The 22,493-nt window shown below is 43.2% G+C and overlaps 1 protein-coding gene across 7 annotated transcripts in view; it reads right to left on the bottom strand.

Moving 5' to 3' along the window:
* LOC123349013 (WT1 interacting protein) overlaps positions 1 to 22,493 on the bottom strand; it is a 131,082-nt gene that overhangs the window by 48,526 nt on the left and 60,063 nt on the right. The window contains exon 1 of one of the 7 annotated variants that reach the window (XM_044986749.1): positions 13,377 to 13,432. The exons of the other annotated variants lie outside the window; for them this stretch is intronic. The gene's annotated coding sequence lies outside the window, so the exon portion shown is untranslated. Of the gene's footprint in view, positions 1 to 13,376; positions 13,433 to 22,493 lie in introns of those variants that run through there. 7 annotated transcript variants of the gene reach the window in all.

Consider the following 22,493-nt stretch of genomic DNA (forward strand, 5'->3'; position numbering starts at 1 on the left):
ACTCAACGAATGACAGGCTCCTGCTCCTAGAGCGGTCCGCAGTGCCGGAATGCTTCTTTCAACGGAGCCTGCCATCCCTCTTTTTCGAATTCTGTGTGCGGGGGGATATGTGACCTTGTGGTGGAGGAGTACGGATACAGATTCCTTTGCTGCGTGACTCAGCGGTCCAGGACAAGGACCGCTGTATAAGATCTGTAACCGCCCTCCCCCGCTACAAAGTCACATCCCCCCCGCCCACACAGAACCTGGAAACCACCTCCAAAAACCGACCAGGGTGCCTACTGACTGCACCGTGTGTGTGACCCGCTGCTGATCCTGCCCCCGTGTCTGTACCCTGGGAAAGGTGACTGTCCTATGCAATTAACAACCCCCTTCCCCAAGCCCCCCATTCAAACACAGTCTTCTTTGAAAAAACATGACGGAAACAGTAATTAACAGCAAAGTATTTTTATTACTGAAGTAGACACTCAGGGGATGGAACTGGGATTGGGACTTGTGTGAGTCCGGAAGGGAACGACTTCTGCAAATGTAGGGTATGAGAGCTTTTGGGTACTTGAGCACTCTGCTGGGGTGCAGTGACAGTTTACACGGCCTCTGGCGCCCCTCCTTCTGGTTATTTTGGGTGAGGGGGGTATGGGACTTTGTGGCGGGGGAGGGCGGTTGCAGATACACTGCAGGGGGGCTCTGTGCTCCTGCGGTCCTGCAGAACATCCACAAGGCGCCTGAGCGTGTCCGTTTGCTCCCTCACTAGTCCAAACATTGTTTGAGTCGCCTGCTTGTCTTCCTCACGCCACCTCTCCTCCCGTTCGCTGTGTGAGCGCTGGTACAGAGAGACGGTCTCCCTCCACTGGCTCTGCTGGTCCGCCTCGGCTAGGTAGCAGCCCATACGTTCATCGAACATCTTGTCCCTTGTCTTTTTCTTTCTCCGCCTAATCTTTGCCAGCCTCTGCGAGGGGGATGCTGTGGCAGGTCTGGAGACAGTGGAAGCTGTGAGATGGGAAACAGGGAGTGAATTCCTTGCAAAGATACATTTTTGCGAACAATTAACTGAGTCTAGGCTGTCTCTGTGAATTCTGGGTTGAGACCCCTGTGCCTGCTGGGGCACAAATAATTTTCGCGGTGGATTCTGGGTAAATGTCGCCAGTCATTCCTTCCTCCGGGAAAGCAACGGCAGACAATCATTTCAAGCCCGTTTTCCCAGAATTGCCCTGGCATACGCCATAGCGTGGCAACCATGGACACTGTTTTGCCTTTTGTGTATGTCACCGTATGTGTACTAGATGCCGCTGACAGAGGCGGTCCAGCAGCGCTACACAGCAGCATGCTTTTGCTTTTGCATGACAGCAGAGATGGTTACCAGCCATATTGTACCATCTACCATACCATAAATTGGTAATAAGATGGTAATAAGATGGGCATGGTTACCTGTCCTTTTGCACTGCACCATTTGGTGCTGTCATAAGTGCCCCTTGCCGAGCAGCCAGGGGCGCAAAAGCAAAAATTGGGAATGACTCCCTGAGTCAATCCCTCTTTTTTGGTATCTAAAAATAGAATCAGTCCTGCCTAGAATATGGGCAAGTGTACTAGAGAACCACTGTATCAGAGAACCAGAGAGCACAGCTGCTCTGTGTCAGATCCTGCATAGATTATGAGCTGTATGCTATTGACAGGGGGTGCTCCTGCAACAACCCCACCTGTTCATTCCATTCTTCCCCAGCCTTCCTGGGCTACCATAGCATTGTCCCCCAACTTGTGTGATGAAGTAATAAAGAATGCAGGAATAAGACACAGTGACTTGTTAGTGAGAAATGAGTGGAAGGCAGCCTCCAGTTGCTATGATAGTCCACATAGGACATTAAGGAGTGTGGAGGAGAGGAGCCCAGCATCCTGCTGCTAGTCCAGGGGCAATTGAATCTTTTCTTTACACATGAAGGGTGGGGGCTGATGAAGCTCAGCCCCCTGTTGCTATGATGACGATGGTTACCAGCCATATTGTACCATCTACCAGGAAAAATTAGGTTCACCTGACACTGGGGAACCTGACAGATAGTAGTCGGCATGGTTACCAGTCCTTTTGCACTGCCCCATGTGGCAATAGGCTGATGATGAGGACGGGTACCAGTCATTTTGTACCATCAGCCATCCATAGCGTGGGGGAAGCAAGGATGTTGGTGTTGAGTGCTGCACCATCGCGTCTATCTGCAGCATTCAGTAAAGATACGGTGACATGTAAAAGAGTCAAGAGAGGATTGTTTTCCCTTTCACTTCTGGGGGTGGGTGGGGGGGTACGTAAATTGCCGAGCTATGCCTGACCCACCGCGGACACTGTTTTTGTCCCTAGAAGCATTTGGAGCTCAGCCAAGAATGCAAATCATTTTCGGAGACAGCAGGAACTGTGGGATACCTTGCGTCCTCAGTCCCCCCTCCCTCCATGAGCGTCCATTTGATTCTTTGGCTTTCCGTTACGCTCGTCACGCAGCAGCGTGCTGAGTCTCTGCTATGCCGTCTGTCCGGAGATTTTTTTAAAATACTTTGGACCAGGCGTAACATTACAGTAATTCCCCTAATTAGATGCATGAGTCTCCTAGCGAGATCACCGTGAGGACGGGCACTGAAGGAGATAGAGAGCGCATGCTGCGTGAAATCTATCACGAACCACGGACCGATGCAGCCGTGGTCGGGGAGGCAACGCTCCCTGAATACCGCATGAAAGCCTCGCGCGGAAAAGGGTGCTATCACGGAGCACCCAATAAGGCAGCTCTCCCCAGGAACCTCCTGCTGATGCTTATCGATTAACGGAAGTAGAGCTTCGTGGCGATCTCCCAGGAGGATTTCTGATCTATCACCATATATAGAGAGACCTCCTTCTCACACACTTCAGATTCCTGTTATATTAAGAATAAAAGTTAACATGGTTAAAGCACTTACCGACTGCTCCTTCCCCTGATTCAGGATCCGGGTTCATGGCCGGGGAGGATTGGTAGGGGATCTCCGTGACGGTGATGAATAGATCCTGGCTGTCGGGGAAACCAGCGTTGTAAGCGCTCTCGCCTGCCTCGTCCTCCACAAACACTTCCTCATCTTCCCCGTCCGTGAACATCGTCGAGGAACTGTCCGTCGACACTGTCCCATCATCAGAGTCCATGGTCACTGGTGGGGCACTGGTGGCAGGCTCCGTAGCGTCCGTTTGCCGCTTTGATTTTTTGGTAGCCTTGTCTGGGGTCCTTGGTTTTCACGCGGCGATGCGTTGCATGACGGCTGTATCCTCTGTCTGGATCATGGCTTTGGAGACCTTCTCGTAGGTCTTTGCATTCCGTTTGTTGGAGCGCAGCTCCGAAAGCACAGACTCCTCGCCCCACACACCGATCAGATCCAAGAGTTCCCGGTCAGTCTAAGCCGGGTCCCTCTTTCTATTCAGAGATTACATGAACTCCTCTGCTGGAGAGCTCTGCATTGCTGCCGGTGCTGCTGAGCTCGCCCCGATGTCCAACCACGAAATGAGATTCTAACTGTCCAGAAAGGAAAAGGAATTCAAATTTTCCCGGGTCGTTTCCTGTGTGGCTGCTCAGAGCATCGAAGCTCGGACTGCTGTCCAGAGCGTCAACAGAGTGGTGCACTGTGGGATAGCTCCCGGAGCTACTAAGTTCGATTTGCATCCACACTTAGCCTAATTCGAGCTAGCCATGTCGAATTTAGCGTTACTCCACCTGTCGGGGTGGAGTACCAAATTCGAACTAAAGAGCCCTCTAGTTCGAATTAAATGGCTTCCTGGTGTGGACGGTTGAGCGGTTAGTTCGAATTAACGCTGCTAAATTCGAATTAAAGTCCTAGTGTAGACCAGGCCTGAGTCTACATCGGGGCCGATCTGCAGCCAGTATAAACGATCATAGCTCTGCTAACACATCAATGGAGCCATAACAATTTACACCTGCTGAGGAGCTCCCACAAGGCAAATCTGGTCTTCAGTAGGAAAAAAGCTGTGTTCTTACCATGAGTTAGCTGGCGCATGGTACAATCCAAGTGAAGACAAGGGGGCTGTAGTATTAACACATTACCAGTCAACCGGATGCTCCCCCCAGGATTTACCTTGATGCGCTAACATTTTAAAACAACAAACTGTCTTGTCTTCACTAGGATTTTACCTCATGCCAGTGACCACAATGTAAGCAGGCCAAGTCAAACCCTGGTGGACAGTATAGTGTTCACTTCGCCTAGCTACATCCTGGTAAAAACTGGCTGCGCGTTGTCTCCACTAGGCTCATACAGCGAGACAGCTCTCACACGGCGGTTATCTTCCTGCAAAAGCCCACCATTTTTGGCAGCGCAGACATAGCCGTAGTACATTGTTTGCTTTCGTGTGGAAGTCTCTCTCCCTCTCCTACGCTCCAGTCACGTTATTAAACCAAACTAATGCAATGCTATTGGGACAAGAAGGAATTCTGTGGCCCTTAGGTGGGGGGAGAACGTTGTTATAGGTACATTATGAACCCAAGAGACATTTTCAATCTTTCATGCAATGCGAGAAGCTGAAAATTTGGCAGATGTTTCCTTTCTCTCCTTCTTATGTATTTATCCAGTCTATTCTACCCTTTGTTTCCAGTGGAGGACATAAATTATTTCCATGGATCTTAAACGGAAGAACTTATATTGAAAAAGAATTTATAAAATTTAAGTCAAGCATGTGTTTTAAAACTGAGAAGTAACAGCTTGAGTTGATTTAATAGCTATTTATTTTATCCATACACCCCGCTGTACGCTATTAGGGGGATACACTGGCTGAGAAAGGAAAAAAGAAAAAAAAAAGCCTCAAACTATAGTTCAGTTCAGGTCCCTTTCCACGGGGCCAGCTTTATCAATAACACAGAAGACATTAATTAATATTAACAACACAGAAGACACATTAAGACAAAGGCAAAGCAAGTCAGCACACTCGGTAACAACCACCAGAGCCTTTTCCAGCATTCTGCAATCCGGGAGAGTATACTCCTTCCCCCCTAGGAAGCTCCCACTACCGCAGCTTTCCTTTTGCTTTCATAGCCCTGCCCCATCACCCATGTGACAGACAGGGAATCTGGGCTTTCCCTGTAACTCATTACATGCTGGAGTTTAAGGGGTTGTCTTATACACGGCCACACCATCCAACATCTGAGTGCATGGTGATTTTATATCAAAACTACATACAAAATCAAGCTGGTTCTTTCCCAGCCTGCCAGACTCAGGAAATAAAACTCTGCCTCACCTCTCGACCTCCCTGCTCCCATTGAAAATGACCGGTCACCAGTCCCCTCCGTTTAACTTGGGGGCTTTTAGTTCAAGCACATCAACTGATCGCAGCTGCTGTAATGTCCTAGAGGGATAAGCCAGGACCCAAACTATTTAGAGTTTTGTAAGTCAAAGTCAGCACCTTGAATTGCACCTGGAAATGAACTGGACGCAGACCTGAGTGGAAGCGCGTGCAAACCACAGAGCACAGATGTAACCGGTATTTGTATTGCGATAGAACCTCGGCGCCTCAGTCAGGAGTCTTGCTAAACGCTGTGCAGACAGACCCTGAAAAGTAGCCTCTGCCCCAAAGCGTTTACACTCCATGTATGTGCTCCCTGTGGGGAATACTGCTAATTCAGCACTAGCTGAAGTTTCCAAGTGGCCTTCATATACAGCTTACTGCTATAATCCACCCTCAATGTGACTATTGCAATAGGTCTTTATCCAAAGGAAAAGGTTGCAACCTTCTAGTCAAGCACTCTTGGTCCCTGCTTGCTATCTGAATAGCCAGAATCAGCTCAGGAGCCAACACAGCCCCATGTTGCAAACTCTCTCAGCCGAGGTGGCTCCCACATGGCCTCCAGTTCCTTCCCCCAGCTTATTAATATCACCCCTCTGTCACTTAAATTGAGCCTCAAACTAGCTAGCTCTCAGCACAACTGGGCTCTTGTCTAGGCAATGACAAATCTGATCAACAGCAGATCTGATGAAATAAAGACAAGGGGCAGAGTGTCACCTGCATACTTTGTACTCTGAAGGCTCTGCACCCCAGACCACCTCACTCTCTGCTAAGATTTTATATACACGCTGTGCACACAGGGTGGACATGACCAAATCTTGTGGCAAGCTGCAACAGAGATTTCTGAAGGCAATTGCCCAAAAGTACCCTCTGAGTCCTCTGAGACAAGAACAGATCTGCACAAGAAAAAGCTTGCTTTCTTCCTGCCAGCAAACTTACGTGCGTCAACTCCTCACCGTCAATGGCATCAAAAGCTGCTGCTGACAAATCTAAACGAATCAGTATGAACACTTTATTTGAGTCATATCCAGAAAGAGATCATCAGCCAACACACCTAGTACAGTCTTTGTGCTGTATATATGTGTAAAACCAAATAGGAAGAGGTCAACCACATCTGAAGTTCCCAGGTGTGGCCAGAAGTTCTGTCACTGTCTCAATACTCAATTCTCATTTCCACAAAATGGAACATCAGCAACAAGACAATGACGGCTGAGATTCTCAAGCAATACCCCAGCCATTATTTCATTAACTGATGTAAACCCTTTCCCATCTTGAAAGGAGGTATTGACAATCTCCAGCAACAACAGACCTAATGACGCCTTGCTGCACTTTGCCAGCCACTGACTTGGGACTTCAGCTGTGAGCTAGACTCAAGCACCCCACACACTTCAGTGCGTGACACTGTTTGAAGCTCTGCATTTGTCCATTCCCATAAGCAAAGTTCTGCCAGCATGGAGGGTGGCGATCCTGTCCCAGTTTAAGAGGTCTTAACAAAGCAGATAGAAAGTTCTTAATAGTGTGAAATACTCAACCCTGAATTTGAATAGAGGCTTCCCAGATTTACCAGTCACTTTGTCACTCAGGCCAATTGCTTTGATTCCCATAGTAAAGGCAAAGCAATTTTCTTTGCTTCTTATATACTCAGTCCTTCAAAAATTCTTTATCTTGCAATCAGTCAGATTCAGACTGTAACTTCCCCCACCAGCCTCCCAGCCACCTTCCCACTCCCTTCATCTGTCAGGACCCATCTGTATACCATGGTGACATGGGAGAGTGAAGCAGAGGAAGAGGGGACTCCACAGCAATAGTTGAGCACAAAAGAGCCTTTGAGAATATTGATAGAGTGGTTTGTTAACCGAAGAGCATTCTCATTCAGACCCATCTGAAACCTAAATGGTTAAGGAAGCTTAAGAAAGCTTCAACACCCTGATAAACTTTTGAAATAGTATCACGACAAATAGCGGAACAGTAAAACAACGTACAAGCTTTCAGAAACACATATTCTTAGTTACAGAATATTTACTACTAAGTCAATTATTTATTACTAAATTTTAGGAAACAGACCGCAGTCTGCCAGCTCAGCAACAACAGAACAAACTCTGCTTTTATTTACACTGGTGTAAAGGTGGAGTAACTCTCTTGAAGCCAGTGATGTTATTCCAGATTTATACTAATGTAAATGAGAGCAGAATCTGGCCTATGATCTTTGATATCTATCTGATCACCTTTTTTGTGTGTTTTGTTGGGGTCAAAAATGACTGACAACTATCTTAATTAAACATACTTTATGAGCAACGAAAAGACAGTTGGAGTTTGTCAGGTCACCCAATGTTTTTTTTAAATCAGAAAACTGTCCTCTAAAATGGACCATGCTCAAGTTTCTGTGAAAAAAAAATCCAGTCTTCACCTTTTTGGACGATATTCTGAGGTTATGTTAAAACTAAAATACATGCAACTTTCAAGACACAGAATAAAGAGCTGCATAGGTAAGACTCTGATAGTATGCTCACTTCTTTTGGCACTCAAGTACAATAAGGATATTGTTTCTTTAATACTATTCTTTTCTTTAAGAAGTATGTGAGGTTTCAGCCAACTCTCCCTAACGATTAGTTCAGGATGAATGTACTTAACTCAGGATTCAGCTGGAAAGAACCCAAGTAGATGCAATCAATTTTCCACTAAATCCACTTCCTTCCTCTCTTCCCTACCCAGCATGAGCCATCAGCCCACCACTAGCTATAACCAGTCATGGGTGACTAAGACAATGAAAACCTCTGGATGTCTTTCAGCCTCTCTATCTAGCTTGGCCACTCCCTCTTTTGATTTTTCCAGTTTTCCATATTCTCATATCCTATTCACTAGCCCAAACCAAAATGCAGATACATCTCTACCCCGATATAACACGAATTTGGATATAATGCGGTAAAGCAGTGCTCCGGGCGGGCGGGGCTGCGCACTCTGGTGGATCAAAGCAAGTTCGATATAACGCGGTTTCACCTATAACGTGGTAAGATATTTTGGCTCCCGAGGACAGCGTTATATCGGGGTAGAGGTGTATTTACAAAACTACAGTAGCCCACAAACAGCAGACTTAATGGTTGTTATAAAACCATGGGTTCAATCATCAAAAAAATGTACGGAATCAACTTTGTAAATTCTACTAATACTGAAGTATCTTCTACCTTTATACAGCAGATAGTACATATACAATCACCATAACATCTAAGGTTAGTCCAGTGAAAGATGTCAGTAACAGAGTTCTTTATACACCAAACTGCTCTTAATAATATGCTAGCGTGTTTTAATATTATAAGCTGCTGGTGTGAATATGCTATTGCTGTGTTTTAATAGCCCCCCCCCTAAAAAAAACCCAATAAATCTAAGTCAAGTAAGATTGCTGACGCTTTTCCCATCAAGCTCAAGTCCCCTTTGAGCCACACTGCCTGAAAGAAGAACATTTGTAAAGCCAGCAGATGATTTGCTACTAGTATTAACCCAGGGGTAATAAAAAATATGTTTTTGACTCTTTTGAAAGCAAGGCTTAGAAAATATGATATCTGGCTCTAATCCACACACCTTCTTGGGAGTTTAACTGGATGATCCCCCCTCCAAAAAGTGTGCAAATTCCCCTTCATTAAATAACTCACTGAAACAGCAAACTGAGTCCCTGTTGGCTATGTATTCTTTAAGCTACTTTCCTTTTGTCTTCTCGGAAGACTGCTGTGCCGGTAATACTGATCCAGCAAATTGTTTCCATAGGTTTGATTTTACATTACTGCAGATCTTAAGGTCAATAACCCACTGACTTTCTCAAAGAAATTATTTGGGCTATTTCCAGGCAGGAATTTCTCAGGGAACTCAGCTGGAAGAGCTACAGTACAGAATACCTAGTCAGTACATTGAATTAAATGGTCATAGTCACATTACCATATCCAATCTGGTACTAAAAAAAGAGGACACACTTCTGCGTTAAAATTCATCGATTATCATTTAGACATAGCTATCAAGTATTAACAATAATGAACTGCAAATCCATTCCTATTTTTGCAGGAGCGTTCACTTTAGATGCCTTTTGCTCTCTGCAGTATATGCAGAATTAAAATGTCAAGCGGACCTTTTGCTGTTGGCTTTATTCTGCATATGTGCAGGACAAGTTTGAGTCACACATAACACTTGAGTTAGTGAAGACTTTAGAAGCCAACAGACTAGCTGGTGATTTTATTTCTTCCTCCAGGAGACATCTGAAAACAGGTTCTTTGTTCTTTTCACCTGCTCTCGCGGTTTATTACCCACTTGAATTCATAATCTTGCTAGTGCTATCACAATCATGTATTATCATTCATAATAATGTATTGCGCCCTAAGTTTACACGATGGCTGATAAAGAAAGTCTGTGCCCTTAAGACTTTACAATTTAAGAGGGATAAGTAAAACAGGAGACGAACCCCGGCATTATAGCCCAGGGAAGGGAGAGTGATGAAAATTTACTGGTGAGGAAAACAAGGAAGAAAAGTGAAAGAAGTGAGTTTGAAGGAGAAAAGGAAGGAAGTGGGAGACTGTTCCAAGCACAGGATTTAAGGTACAAAGCGAAGTGCATGAAACAAACAAAAGGAGCAGTACCCTGAGAGGATAGTGAAGCGTGTACAGTGTGAGTGGGTAAGGAGGAAGAAACAACACCTGAGATATAGGTGAGGAGGAGACTATGTAGCGCCTTGAAGGGGAGGAGTAGGAATTTGATGTGCAAAGACTGAGGAAACCATGGAGGAATGAAGGAGGGGGTGGGAGGTGACATGGTCAGAGTAGCAGGAGAGGAAATAATTTTCAGAGTAACCAGGTTGGAAGAGGCTTGTCACATAAAAGTAGAACGTAATGGGTACATAACACATATTGGGCCAGATCCTCAGCTGCTGCATAGCAGCATAGCTCCATGATATTCTCACTGTACATCTTTAAAGCCTCCTGGTGCCTTGTATTCTTGACACTTCTGCCTTTCCCTGAGTTCAGAAAGTTATAACTTCCTGTGAGATGTCACTTCAATCATAGCACAGTTTTCCTCCGATGAAAAGAAGCCTCTTTAAGGCCGTTGTAAAACGATGCCGTTATCAGCATGAGGCTGTCCAAACCCCACTGAAGTCAGTGGCAAGATTCCCTTAGTTGTTGGTGGGCTTTGGATCAGGGCCTGTATCTCAGAACTTCAGGGCTTTTCTTTTTTAAAAGTAATTGGAAGACTTTTAGTTAGAGCAGCAGTAGTAGCAGTTACTGTCTTTGACCTACTGCCATCACTGACCCATGATGCTGAGGGCTCTCTGCATCTCTCGGGAGGTGCTCAGCACCTTGCAGGATTGAGCCCTACAGCATTAAAGATACCACGCCTCATTCTGCTCTTTGTGAAACAAGGATGTGGTGTCAACGCAGTCACGTTTCACTGTTTTAGTTAGTAATAGAATCATTTGATTATTAATGCATCAGTAGGTTAGTGGCTGAAAGTTTGAAATTAAATACCCATGACTCCCAGGGAAGCTGGTGACAATTTACATCTGAGTTAGGCCCGCAGGATGGAGGTCTCTACTTTGTGTATAAAGTGTATGAAATGTTTGTGCACAAAGAAAGCAGACCTGTGTGTCAATCAGTTGCTGAATTTCTGATTGTGCAAATGCTGCACACTAAGGAGCAGTTCCTGCATTCAAAGTTCTTCTTGAGATCAGTTGGAGTTTGGGGTATGCCACGAATGCAGGATTAGCCCAGAATTACTGCATTTTATATTCTAACATCCTTCTCCCCCCCTTTAAAAAAATCATTCTCTTTCTTCTAATTTATTTAAGTTTTAAATAATCTTGTGAGCTAGGACATCCCAACATCAAGATGACAGCTTTAGGATACAGCCTATAAAGTTCATGTATTAGAGATCAGCTCCAGTGTGTTTAGAATGCTTTCATCACACACAAAAGAACACTAATTTTTAGACTTGCACAGATATTCCAGTGCAGATCACATTATCTGTGTCAGCTGCCAAAGCACATTGGCTTAGTTAAATAAGACACGGGGGTTTTGCTGACTGCCAAATGGACTCAGTAATGTATAGACTGAGTGGTACTGAATGAGGTCTGGACATTGGCCATGGAGGAGTCTCTAATAAAAGCTGGGATGAGGTGGGGAGGTTTTCTGGAGGTTTGTTTTTAAATTTTATTTAATGTACTTAATTGAGCACAGTGGGATTGTGCTTGGGGCATGAAGATTTAAAATTCCAATCTGCATCAAGCCAACATGATGCAACCTTTCCAATGCATCTATGTACAAGGTTCACCCTAGGAAGATCAGGGGAGTTACTTAACTCAGTAGCACCCAACAGGAATTTTCTTACCAGTATTAGCATAGCGTTCAAGGTCAAAATAAAATAGTTTTACTTCAGAACTCCTCCTCCTCTCACACAGCTGAGTGGAATAGGCCTCTCTGGAGAGAACCTCACCATATAACTTCAGTTCTGACTGTTCTCTTTCAGAGTCTGTTCATGCTTCACTGAAGTCAGTGGGAGCTGGATCAGACCTCTACTGAGCATGTGAGAAGCCAAGAGCCCAATCCTGTTCCCAGTAAAGTCAAGCAGAGTTTTGCCACTGATTGCAATTGAACCAGTATTTGACTCTAAGTAAAGGTAACTCTAAAAGGCCTTAGTGGAAGCTCTGGTCAGAGGCAGGATTTTCAGGAAATCAGATAGTTACTTGTAGGAAAAAAAAGGTTTTGGGTTTTTTTTTGGGGGGGGGGGGGGGGACATGGGGCTAAAATCAAATTTACCAACTTTCTTCCTGTGCCATTGATTTCTGGGAGAGTGTGTGGGAGGAAGGAGGCAGACAATTTCCTTCTTACCTGAGCAACAGCCTCGCTAAACTCTCTAAGAAGTGAATGATGGGAAACAGTTCTGATCATTGGTAAATATCTCTGGAAAGTAACCTACACAGAAGTCAGTTTTCCCCAAACCAAGTTGTATCCTGGTAATTTTATAACTCTAAGTTTAGAAGTAAACAAAACATTCAACTCATGTTAAATACCAAGGGTCAACTGAAGCACTTTCATTGGTGCTCAAGGACAGCCCACTGTAGTTATAATTGGCCAATCCTCCAGGGTCCTTTCATTTAAATGAGAAAGAATTTATAGCTGTTTATGTAGGCCTCATGCCAACCCTGTTTCTCTGATAAGCTGCTCGGGTGCGTTTGTGTCTCACATCCGATTTAGAGAGTCCTATGGACATTGGAGACAGCATTCCGTGGATACTTCAAATAAATTAAAAACACAACTTTCAGCATGGACACAAGAATGAGAAAGTTATTCATGTGGCCCAGGCTCTAGAATCTCTGGGGAATGGTGCTGGGAAAACAGTCTTTTGAAAACCTTACATTACGCTTCTTTTTTAATGACATATAATCTTCAAGATAGTCTTTTATAAACGGTAAATGTTCCTTATTTGAGCAAGCAATTATTTTCAGTGGCATACTGCAGCAGCTGTAGGGTCCGGCTGTCAGAGACTATGAATGCTCCCTCCAGATAAAATACAGACATCTAGAATACAATAATTATTATTACTAATAATGATTTACAAGACGTTGCACTTCTTTAGTTCTTCCATCTCTGAATCTCCAATTAGCCTAACATCAACCATATGTGGTAGGTAAGAATTATTATTTCCATCTGGGCAATACTGAGGCATAGAGTTTAAGTGATTTGTTCAAGATTACACAGGAAGTCTGTAGCAGAGCTAGGAATAAAACCCACAAGCCTGTGCTTTAACCCTTCTTAAATCAAAAGCCCAGCAATTCTGGGGTTAAGAATTTCCTGAGAATTTGCTAATACCCTCCACCAGAAAGAAAATAGGCCCGTACGACAACAAGCTGGATGACCTTCATTTTCATGATATGTTCAGGGACAACTAACAGCAGGGCCCTGCTTTCGCCGTTTCATTTTACAAATGAAAGGAACTTTGCAAACTGAAGATCACTCAGTTTTTCCACCACCTTTTCCCCTGACATCAGGTGACAGTCTCCTTGAAAGAAAATTCTTAAAGCAAGTGAAAAACAAAAAAATACTTTTGTGGGGAATGTTACCTGGAGTAAACAGTGTTGAGATGAGTTCCTGTCTGCATCCTGTAGAACTTGCCCATTCCGGTATTGCCCTGGCCTCTTCTTTTGTCATTCAGTGTTGAACACATTCTAAGACAATATGCATTTCCTCACCTTTTGGGGGCGAAGCCAGACTTTAAGGCACCTGCTCCCCTACATAGTGTAAACTTTGCTTGTGCCAATCAGAAACGAACACAAACAGGTTTTGGGCCCCGTCCCCTATGACACTTCTATGATGTCATAGTGGGTACTTTATGGCCTGCCTGCCATGTGCAGGCAGGGAGAGGAGAAAGAAAAACGAATGCTGTGTATACCTGTGTATCCTGTGTATGCCCGTAACTGAGCCTGATCACCTCGAAGCCTCTCTCTCAGCTCACGTGTTTCAAACAGAGCTTCTACGTTTGCCGGTCGTTATGCGTTGGTTTGTATTTGTAAGTATCAGTTATTACTAAATGCTGCATCTTTGTTTATAAATATTGTTAGTAGATATTTTAGTCATTGTGTGTTTTAAGTTTCATTAACTCTATTAGCTAATCATACGCTGCCCCCTTACCCCTTGTAATTATCCCCAATAAAACTTTTAAATTGATTAAGTTTAGTGTGTGTGTGTGTGTGTGTGTCTGCAGTTTGCATCGTGACCCACACTCTCCTTGCATCCCTTACCAATATAGTCTGTTGCCACGTGCAGCCTGGTAAATAACAGGCCTGCATTTTCTTTCGCCCCCTGCGAGCCCGTGGCAATCCACATGGCATCACGAACAGGATGCAAGGGAGTTGGGCCATGCCCGTGGCATGCTGCAGACCGCGCAGATTATGAAACTGAACAGTTCCAATATTTGCAGTTTCACCTTTTTACTAGCCAAAATTCGACTAATCCAAAAATAGAATGGATCTGTTCCCTTGGCTCGGGCAAAACTCTTTAGGCTATACTGTGCCTTTAACCCTGGCAGATACTCTGAGGCTGTTTCCACCGTCCTGTTTAGCATGATATGCAAGGCCCTTGATCTGTGCTCTGTCCTCCACGGGGGCACAATGTTTGCAGCTAAACAGGCAGCCCCAGGCTCTCCTAAAGATGATAATGAGGAGAAGACAGAAAAGGTAGAGCCCATCACTCCCCCCCCCCAGTCCCTCTCAGAAAATTTTGCCACCCTCATATGAAGCTCCTAAAACTCCTCTGTATCCAGCTCTGCCAACAGCCCCAGAGTTTACTGAATCTAAAACTGTAGCAGAAGCTTTGCCTATTGCGATAACTAACCTCGATGGAGTTAATCTTTCTTGGCTCAGGTCTCCCTACGTTCCTAGGTTGCTCTTCACCCCCTCTTCCCCCCCTCCGCCTCTCCTCACTTCGGCTCTCTCTTTTTGTTTTAAAAATTAAAAGCTATAGTTTTTACAGAAACCTCCAAAAAATAAAGCAATTGAAAACAGAACAAAACAAGAAACAAAAAGAAAACAAGGTAAAAACTTTAAATACGGTAAATTAATTATTTTAACCCTCCAGGAATGCAACAGCTGGAATTATTCCTAACTTTCTTGAAGATATGGTTGCCAAGCAACAGAAGTGCACTCTTTGCTTCTTATTCTAACCACTAACTAATATTTGTAACATGGGCTTTTCTTATTTCCATATAGCAGAGTTTTAAAATAATGTTAAATATAAAGTAATGCAAAATTCCTTGTTACCGAATTAATACAATACATTTGGCAAATACTAATATATTTTTATCAAATTTATGCTACAAGTTTTAAATAAGGTAATAATTTGTTTATTCAAATGTTTAACCCTTTTACTTTTTATTTTTGGTTGTGTTATTTTGTATAAATATGAATAGAATTTTGGCGCCATTTGTTTTTAATTGTAAGTTTGTCCTGTATGTCATGTGTGTGTGTTGTGTCTATGTTGTGTGTGTCACGTGACTTTTTTTTTCAAAAAATTAATTTTTATTTTGTTGCAACAAAAGTCAATTTTATACCCTTTTAAAAAAATATATATATATAAGATGTGGTACCACACTATTTTAAAATCATGGTTGGGGTGTAATCATAGTATATTAACACCAATTTTTTGTGCAAAGTTCAAAAAGGTTTCAGTTACAAATATATGTACATATATTTCTGCCTCAACAAATAATGCAATTGCAAACAAAGAAATTCTCTTTTATCAATCACAGTTTTGTTTTTTAAGTTTTTTTTTTAATTTGTTATTCAAAAAAAAATGTAAGGGGAAACCTCAACATTAAGGTAAAGATAATATTAACAAATGTCAATTTCTTGTTTGGGCTTTTTATAAACTTGTTTGCACTTTTAATTATAGTTATAAGAATGTCATAACCAAAATGTTTTAAAATAACAATTTATGCATAAAGCTAACCAAACAATTTCAACAGGTTTCCACCTTTGGCTCCCAAACATAACAAAAAAGCATCATAAAAGTATACCCTCAAATACCCTCAAAGTATTTGCATGTATCTGTATTTAAAATTTATTTTGGTTTAATTTTATAGTTGGTTTGTATTTGTTATACTGCTCTCCCTCACAACATCTTTGCCCACTGCTCTCCCTCACAACATCTTTGCCCACAGAGCCCTTAGGAGAGGGTGGACTACAAACTTGGTTTGCCGCCTACTGGGTGCAGGAGGTCAGCGGAAACCAGTCCCTGTCAGCGCTGAGCCCAGAAGATTGTCTTGTTTGCTCCACTCAGTTCTCACCTAAATATCCATTACCCTTTCAATTTGTACCAATAGTTTATAATTTTTCTTCATTTAATATATCTAGTGTAAATTGTTCTTCCCCCTATGTGCAGTGGGCTGCTTTTACTGTTTGTAATAATTGTTCTTCACAATTTAATTCTTATGTGTTTCCAGTTCTTAATGCTTCAGGTCGAAGTGATCATAGCTTTCCTTTAATTGAGAGTATTAAAGTTCCAGCATCTCATTGTTGGGTTTTTGTTGGTAATAGTTTAACCCCAGCCCCTACTTGGGTTGGTACTTATTCTAATTGTTCTATGTGGAGTTTCTCTTATGCTAATACCTCCCTAACTTAACCCACTCTTTTTGGACAGCAGCTTCCTTCCTCGCCTCCTCTATTGTTAGTTTTAACCCTGTTGGTTATATGATGTTACGTGATCAAGTGCTGTTTCAATCCCTTGCTATTGAAATGCTTGCTAATACTACAGGCAAGGGCCTCTTCTTAATTAATCAGCACTAAATACATTAATGATTCAATATTTGTTACAATCTTCCTCATTTTGTACTAAATTTGCTGAAGTATATCCCAACTTTGCTGATAAATGCTGCGTTTCTTTGCCTTCTATTTCTCCTAATTTGTCCTCAATTGTTAAAGACCTGCAAACGTTGAGCTCTACTGTCAGAGAGTCAAGAGAGTCCTTCCAGTTTTGGTCATGGCTCAATTGGCTTGGCCTTGCGCCCTACAAATCCTATTTCCAATCCCTGTTTGTGTCCCTTCTGGTTGGGCTTGCTCTTCTCTGTTTTGGATGTGCCTTCATTAAAGCCTTGCCTCGGCCTATATCGCTTCCACCCCCGAAGCGCATCCCCTCGTAGGTGGGGATGAGGAGTCGGACTCGGAAGTTTAGGTTTTCGGCCTAACTATTTCGGCCAGGGCACCGGGGCATGTTGAGATGAGTTCCTGTCTGCATCCTGTAGAACTTGCCCATTCCGGTATTGCCCTGGCCTCTTCTTTTGTCATTCAGTGTTGAACGCATTCTAAGACAATATGCATTTCCTCACCTTTTGGGGGCGAAGCCAGACTTTAAGGCACCTGCTCCCCTACATGGTGTAAACTTTGCTTGTGCCAATCAGAAACGAACACAAACAGGTTTTGGGCCCCGTCCCCTATGACACTTCTATGATGTCATAGTGGGTACTTTATGGCCTGCCTGCCATGTGCAGGCAGGGAGAGGAGAATGAAAAACGAATGCTGTGTATACCTGTGTATCCTGTGTATGCCCGTAACCGAGCCTGATCACCTCGAAGCCTCTCTCTCAGCTCACGTGTTTCAAACAGAGCTTCTACGTTTGCCGGTCGTTATGCGTTGGTTTGTATTTGTAAGTATCAGTTATTACTAAATGCTGCATCTTTGTTTATAAATATTGTTAGTAGATATTTTAGTCATTGTGTGTTTTAAGTTTCATTAACTCTATTAGCTAATCATACGCTGCCCCCTTACCCCTTGTAATTATCCCCAATAAAACTTTTAAATTGATTAAGTTTAGTGTGTGTGTGTGTGTGTGTGTCTGCAGTTTGCATCGTGACCCACACTCTCCTTGCATCCCTTACCAATATAGTCTGTTGCCACGTGCAGCCTGGTAAATAACAGGCCTGCATTTTCTTTCGCCCCTGCGAGCCCGTGGCAATCCAACGGGTCAGGGAAAGGGAGTGACCTTTGATTGTAAAGTTCTTTACATTTATAAACTTACACAGTAAAACCAGTCCTACTTTCCAGTGGAGGGTCTGAGCAAGTTTTCAGGACCAGCAAGGCACCTCTCCTTTGCAGTAAACTTTGTAAAGGAAAAGCAGCATGAAGGCAGCATTAGACAGGTATGAGGGGGACAGGACAGGTAGTAACACAAGCAGTTGCAAGAGGCACTGATGAGATGGGCAGGGCAATAGAAAACTCTCTCTTTTAGGGGGCGTATCTGGAAAAGGAGAACAGATTGTACAGCAGAGTTTAACTTTATAGTACTCTACGGGCAGAGCTGCACAAAATTCCTTACAGCGAGTATCAGTCCTGAGTGAAGTGGGACTGAGACTGCAAGTGACATAGGGCTCCAGGGGAGGGTGGGATAGAGAAGTCCAGTTACTGTAGAGGGGGACAGCATAAGCAAAAGAGCAACTCCAGCCATGAAAGGTTGTGGGAAGGGACAGAGGGGAAGTCAAGGCTGGGGACAGAAAGTAAACAGAGACCAGGAGCCAAAGTAAGTGGGAAAAGATCAGGAAAGGGCTGAGTTGAACAAGTTTGGAAAACAAGGAGGGCAGCCTAGTTAATGGGTAGAAGACCCTTCAGGTACCAAAGTTGGATGGTGACATGGTCTGGCTTACTTGGCAAGGCTAAGTCATGCTGCAGTATTCTGGAACCCTTAAAGTTAGAGAGCAGGGATTCAGACAAGACACAAAACTGGCAATTACAGTAGTCAAAAAAGGGAAATAATTAGGGCATAGTAAGAATTCGAACAATGACAGGGTCAAAGTGAGGACAAATTCTAGCAATTCTGCATAGGCAATGGGGTAAGCAGAATTACTGATGAGGCAGCTAAATTAAGGTCCAAGTTCAGTTACGTTCTAGTGTACATTTGCAATGAGGAACAAAGAAGAATTTCTAAACAGAAACAGGACCAAACTCTTTGAACCATTCTGTTGTAGAGTAAGTACCAGCCAGAGACAATAGGCAGAGGAGAGGGATCAGAGAGTAAATCAAGGGAGACCAAGTTGGTGTCCTCTTCATGGAAGTTGTATTTCTAAGGTGGAAGGTATATAAAGAGAAGAAGTGAGCCACGAACAAATCTTTGGAACACCGCAGAGCAGAAATTATATAGGGAAGATACATCCAGACGGAGGGACAGAGGCGAGCCCAGAACTCATGCAATGTGGTGGGGAATGGGGGCGGGGGTGCCCAAAATTCATGCATTTAAGGAAAAACCCCAAATGTATGAACTGGAATGTGTGTAAGAACTAAGCTTACCAGGGTGGGGATGAGGACAGAAATGATTAATTAGTGTCAAGAGGAAGCACTGATTTCCTGGGGAGATTGAACTGATTTTATCTGAGCAGACAGAATTGATGAACTGGTATGTGGGGGGACAGGGATGATTCACAGGTGAGGGAGTCAGGATGTCTTAATTAGGAGTGGCTTCAGAAAGCCATGACCTTCTGGAGCGTGGCTATTTTACACCCAGGCTAATGCTTACTCCTCAAAGGAGGAGGGGCTCAAGGACATTTGGAAACCCTTGCTTGGAACACATAGGGACAGAAAATAGTATAGATTTAGAATAAAAATTACATGAAGTAAAAAAACAATTTCTTGAGGCTGATCCTTCCCCTTTGTTAGTGTTTCTCTCTTCCTGACTTATCCTGATTGTATTGCTAATGCCAACTGACTTGCTTCCATTCTCCTCTGGCTTATCTGCACCTCTTCCACTTTGAGAAGTGGATTGTCTCTCTGACTGTGGCACAGGGAAATGTTTTCCCTCGGAGAAACTGAGGTATGTATTCCTACTTAGTTCCAAGAAAAATATTTAGAAAAGAAAGAAAAGGAAAAAAAAAAAAAAGATGAGTCATGAGAGAAGTGGGATTCAAACTCAGAGAAGCAAAGGCAGCACATACACCAGCAGCTAGTAGGCAGATCTGATGCTAATAGACAAGAGGGTTTCAGAAGAGTTTCCTGCCCCAGTTAACAAGAGGTGGGATTCCAAACACAAATTCTGCAAGGAAAATGATTACATTCTCCATGGCATTTACAAATAAAAAGCAGAGGCAGAAATCTTGCTAATTATAGCATGTTTGTTTTTACTATATGTCCTTGAGGCAATCAGTTCCACATTAGGAATACAAAAAATACTGTGAGAGAAATACAAATATGTGTATGTCAATGTAACAAGAAAAAAGTTTCCATCATTAGCTGCTAAGCACCCCCCCCCCAATAAAATAACCATCAAACCCCAGGCATTTAATGCTGGAATAATTAATAGCAGAGCACAATTAATATCTTTCACAGAAACAAGGAGACAGAGGGCGTACCACCCGCCAACTAGTCATCACTCGCCGTCTAATAATGAAAAATAGGGACGGGAGGTGTTTTGCTTTTCCACTTTCCAGTAGTCTGGCTACCTAGAGACAACCTCTTACTGGGACTCTCTTCATTTCTGTGGACACTGGTTGTTAATATAGCCACTGGAGACAAGAAATGCGATGCATTAAAGTGTCTATCCAGCAAAGAAGAGCTTAACCACATGCTTAACTTTAAGCATCTGAGGTACTCCACTGAAAACAAGGCCCTTGCCTATACTAGGAAATTTGGTCATGTGTAAAAACATGCTAACTAATATGTTAATATGTTAACTCATGTTTTTAAACATGTATGAACACCTTTAAAAACATACTGGCTAGTGATGCTTGTCCCTGGGAGGTGGAAGGGGCATGACCAAAAAGGCAGGTCACTTAAAATCAAGCATGTGCATAAACTGTTTGCTGGGTCAGGGCACAGCTAAGAAAACAGAGAGGTAGGTACAAGGTCTTAGAAAGCAAGACTGCAAACTGTGTTGGGGTGCAGGAGATTTTACAAGAATCTGTGCCAGTGTTGATCATCTGAAACACTTAACATTTCTGCCCTCTCAAATCTACCTATGCGTTGCAATATTCTCACTTTTCCTAAAGCCAAAAATGTCAGATTAGCAATGGGTCCTAGACCAAGGAAACGTTTTGAAGTCAATGGGAGATTAAGGTATCCAGCACCATATAGGAGGTGCTCAACTGGGCTTTTTATTACTGGAGAGAGGCTTCTGTTCCTTTGCTGATAATAATTCATGTTTGGAACCATAAAATAAACTAACTTAAATTACCTGCACTCTGCTGTTAGCATTACTATAGTATCTGTGTGTTCTGTTCTATAAAAATTTACAAAGCCCCAGAAAGACAAATCTGAGTGACTGGCTGATTGAGCGTCTAACACAGCCAAAGCCAATTCTCACCTTCATTTCCTTTTTCCAGGCTACCCCACCAAGGTGCAATCAAGAGCAGGTCTAAATTATATTATATTTTTCTGAACTCTGCCAGCTACTTGTCCCATCCCCTCCAAGTGCAGACAAGACAAGTGTTGAGTTGCATATTGAACTGGACCTATTCTATTGCTAAGAGGTTACAGTGATTCTTCTTAGCTGAACTCACTCCCTTCCAAAATATTTAGCTCCCCACTGAGTCCCACATCAATCACCTGCCTCACACCTATCACATTTCCAGGATGTGTCAAGACACACTGGGGTTTCAGCATATGGCTAGGAAGCCTCAATGCATCTAGATGGCCATGGATAAAATCTGAATATTAGATGAATAACATTGGTAGTTATGCAAGTTATGCCTCCAGATTTCATACTTCAGGCCATGGAGGTCAGGAAGGAATGTTCCCACATACGCAGCACTGAATCATTGGTGCTTGCCTTTCTCTAAGCAGCAGGTATCAGCTGCTGCCACAGGCAGGATCTCGGACTGGTTAGCTCAAAGGTCTGATCTGCTCTGGTTTGAAACTACGGGAATGAAATATATACACAGCGAACAGCCTTTCACTCTAACGGGAGCAACGGAGCCAGAAACCCTTCCAACACCTCAGCAATTTACCCCTAGGAGTGGTATTAATTGGCTTGTCTCCTTTTCATGACCTCAGTATGATCCTAGGTGCCTAGAACCGTCCAGCTTGTAGTAAACATGTTACTCACAGCTACACCTGAATTACCCAAGTCAACCTCTGGCTGCTAAGCAGTTAAAAGCCAATGCTTAGATATTTTTATACCATAAACTCTGATTACTGACCTAGTAATTATAGGTGGACACATAGTAAACAGCTCATACCCTAACCAGGTCTAACATTGAATTATGTTTTATTCAACATAAACATCACAAACATTGGTAGGGAACTGAATTCAAGGCTTTAAACAGCATATACGGGCAAGATGCAATTTAGGTGCTGTGCGATTCATGCTGTACCTACAAATGTGCTGTGAGAAAAGAAGAACGTGAAATGCTGCTGGGAGTTCATGAATTTTAAAGATCATCCGAGCTCACAGAAACATGCCATGAAGGTAAAGATATTATGGATATTACTACTTTCAAAAAGTAAACCAAGGTTCATTCCCAGTTACCTAATATGCAAAAGAACTTTTTCAATCACTCTAGCCTTTGATAGACTCCCCATGGCAGGCATGACAAGCAGGTGGATGGCTGTAATTATTTTAATACCCATTTATATTACAGGAGCACCCAAAGGTCTCAGGTCAGGACAAAGCCCCATTATACTAGGCCCTATATAAACATAAATGTGGACGCGATCTCTACCCCAAAAAGTTTGCAATCTAAAGTCAAAACCTCACTCAATTTTTAT

The sequence above is a fragment of the Mauremys mutica genome, chromosome 14 (assembly GCF_020497125.1).
Source record: "Mauremys mutica isolate MM-2020 ecotype Southern chromosome 14, ASM2049712v1, whole genome shotgun sequence".
In the NCBI taxonomy this organism is placed as follows: Eukaryota; Metazoa; Chordata; order Testudines; family Geoemydidae; genus Mauremys; species Mauremys mutica.